The sequence below is a fragment of the Triticum aestivum genome, chromosome 4D, assembly GCF_018294505.1.
Source record: "Triticum aestivum cultivar Chinese Spring chromosome 4D, IWGSC CS RefSeq v2.1, whole genome shotgun sequence".
In the NCBI taxonomy this organism is placed as follows: domain Eukaryota; kingdom Viridiplantae; phylum Streptophyta; class Magnoliopsida; order Poales; family Poaceae; genus Triticum; species Triticum aestivum.
Genome location: NC_057805.1, coordinates 158,784,520 through 158,787,978, shown reverse-complemented (window position 1 = coordinate 158,787,978; position 3,459 = coordinate 158,784,520).

The window sequence follows — 3,459 nt, the reverse complement described above, 5'->3', positions numbered from 1 at the left end:
TAGGATCACGCGGGTATCTTGGGATCGTTCTGATATTCTTGTGACGAGAACATTGTTCTTGGTGCCTCCTGACATTTAGGGGTTGTGGCAGTGTCCCGGGGAGTTGAGCTCCGAGGTGTTGTCGTCACAATTTTATCGCTGCAGTTCTGGAATACCTGAGTTTCGCCGACATCGAAAATCTCTTTTATGCAGTTTTTGGTGAGATCACCTCGACGCCACCCAGTACTGGGGCGGGAGTTTGGGAGTATTTCCACAACTCGTATAACAGATGCTTTTCAAAGGTTGAGGTACACGATTTCCGAAGTTTTCTTGGTTATGTGTTGACGGATGGATACAGCTGGATCTAGGGATTGTTAGTTTGGGTGAGATATATTGCGCCCCCTGTATCCCCAACACCAGATTGCATAACCAGAAAGTTTCGGGAGTTTTATAGCTGGGAATTCAAGTAGCTCCTAGGATATCTTTTCGACGGATGTATGATTTGAGATTGGGGTCCAACGTCTAGTGGTTAGCTTTTCATGGTCGATTTACAGTGGTCGCGAGACGTCTTAAAGAATCCTTGGCTATGCCGATTCGGGGACGTCTTGTTTGTCATTCGTGACGTCCGCTGTACGTCGTGCCCGTGGGGCCTCATCACGAACACTTTGGGAGAAATCTCTATCATATGTTTGTTTCGGCTTATTCTGCAAGCCAAATCCTTTGTTTTGTTTTATTTGTGGTATTCGAGTTGCTTCGAAGTCAAATGTTGAATCCATACCTTTTCCTAAGTGGTGTTCTCATATTCCTATGTGGTTACTAATCCTTCTTGATCATCGAGATTGCCATCTTAATTCTATTTCCAACCGGTGTGTTTCTCTTCAAGATGATCCCATCATTCTCCCCATCCGCAAGATCAATTCTAAGTTTTCTCAACGGTGTTTATTCCATTTGTCCCAAGTTGCCTTTGTTTTTCCCGCCCTCCCACCCTTTTCTTCAAGGACTCAGATTTCTTAATCATGTATCCTTTTATTTGAGAGAAGTCTCTTCATTCTTTTCTTTCGATGTTCTTATCCGGTGATTTCCCATGAAGATGCTCAATAGTTTTCAAGTTCATCATCCTTCCTTGTTGTTTCTTCTCCGGCGGATCCAATTTCAAGCTTTCGGTGTTGATCACATCCCTTTCCTCGTTTCAAATGTTTTTCCCATGCCGGTGCACCTCTTAATTGCTCACCTCTCTCTATTCATATCTGAAGTGCCGTGGATATCTCAAAAGATTTGTGTCTCCATTATCAATCCGTTCAAGCTATTTCGAGATTATTATCTCATTCAAGTCATTTAATTCAACCAGTGCAATCTCTCTTTTAAATCGTTCAACGGTGTTTCTTTTGAGTGGGCCCTAACCCATAGGTCTTTTCCAGGATCTTACCAGACTCTTCTAATTCTCGCCATCATTCTCAGCACGTGAAGACCGAAGAAGTGTTTCCTCTAAATCTTGCTCCAGTCTCTTCAAGATTCATGGTTCTAGCTTGGTGCCATCCTCTCATAATTATTTTCGATTGTGAGAATTCTTTTCAACCAACCGACGCATTTCAGGAGTTGCTTCCTTTCTCGATCATCCGAAGGCCATCATTTTTGAATATTACTCATTCTCAGCCTTCAGCTCTTGCTCTCCAAATCTTACCGGTGGATCGTTCAAGTTTACTCTAGTCAACTCATGATCTCTTTGTTCTCTTGTATCTAAATTCTGTCAAGTATCTTCATTCATTTTCTAATTCTTCCTGGTGAATTGTTCCTTTGCTACTTTGATTTTCAATTCTTACGGTTGTTCGTTTAAGATTCTCTTTTGATATCATATCAATTTAATTGTTGTTTCAATCCTACCGGTGGTTCGTTGAAGACCTTCTCAAGCTTATGCTATATCTCTCTCAATCCTTTCTACGGGAATAAGTAGTATGCCAAATCCATTACTAGTCATCAATTTAATTTGATGAAGGATAAGCATACAATAAATCTTATTCTTATTTCCTCGAGGTGATTCAATTCTTTTCTTCCGGAGATTGTTCATGATGAAGTAATTCTTGGTTCTAGTGTTTCATCTTTTTCCTTTTCCGAAGTTCCATGTTTTCTCGGTTATATCATCGCGAAGCTCCATCTAAATCATTGCAAGGCTTCACCTTGTGTTTTCAACTTCTCTTTCTTTCTACCATCCTTTTATTACTGGAGTTCTTCATGAAGGCTCTACATGGTGAGTCGTCAAGGATTCTTTTCATTCTTCAATTGTTCTTCAAGATTTCTCTCGAAGTTATGATCCGCCAAGCTATACTCAAAACTAAATAGGGTGCTCAACACATGTATTGTTTTGAGGAGTTCTAGCATTCTTCATCTTGCATTCCAAAGTGCTTCTTTCTACCTTATCTTTAAGATGGCATTATATCACTCTTGAAAATTTCCATTCATGTTTCGTGATCCACATGTTGTCAAGAATGAGGTATTTTTAAATCGTTTAATCTCTGTGTTGGAGTTATCTTGTGTCATATTTCACCGAAAGCCTTCCCTAAGGAACGTTGTTATTATGGTGCTTATCAATGATCCAAGTTTTCTCCTATCCTCTTGGTGAAAGAAGTTTTTCATCTCGTTGGTGTAATCAATTACATTAGTTGTTTCCATAGTGGCAGAATTTCGCGTCTATTTTCAGAAGTTTTCCATAAGCCCACTACAAGCTTATTCATTTCGTTGTTGGTTTTCCAACAACTCCGTGCTAAACTTCTTGCAAGGATACTTTCCAAATTCATTTGTGGAAGGTGTTGTCATTTTCTTCTCCATTTCTGTTATCACAATGATCTACCTTCTATTGTTTCTTCCGGAGGCATTGTGATGTTGCTCTCTTCACTCATCATCTCGAATTGTGAGGATCGGGTTCTCTTCGTGCTTATCCATTTAACCGGAGTGTTGTGATATCTTTCATGTTCTTTTGATCTTATCTAGTTTTCCTTCTCTTTTCTACCGGAGTGCTGTCTGAATTCTTTTCGCTCTCATTCCTTCTCTATTTCATTTAAACTGGAGTGGTTTCAAAGTAATTCTTGTTCATTGATTTTTCCATTCATGTCTTTCAACCTACAAGGTTGTCGTGATGTTCCTTGTTCCTCTTTGCCAACAGAGTGTTTGCAATCATGTTTGTCTCCGTTGCATTCTTTCTTTCAAGTTGTCCAACCTCTCAAGGTTCATGGTTTCACTCGTTTGTTGAAGAAGCAACTTTGTTTTACCTCTTCCTTTCCGTTTCTCTCCGGTGCCATCCTTAGATCTCGGGACGAGATCCTCTTGTAGTGGTGGAGTGTTGTAACGCCCCAAGACCAACGCTCCAGATGCCTTTCATGTTTTGCGTGTCAGCTCTGTTATTTATTTGTTTGTTGCATTCATCATCGCATCATCTGCATTGCATCCGCATGTTTTCATAAAACCCGTAGTCCTTCGCACTTGTTG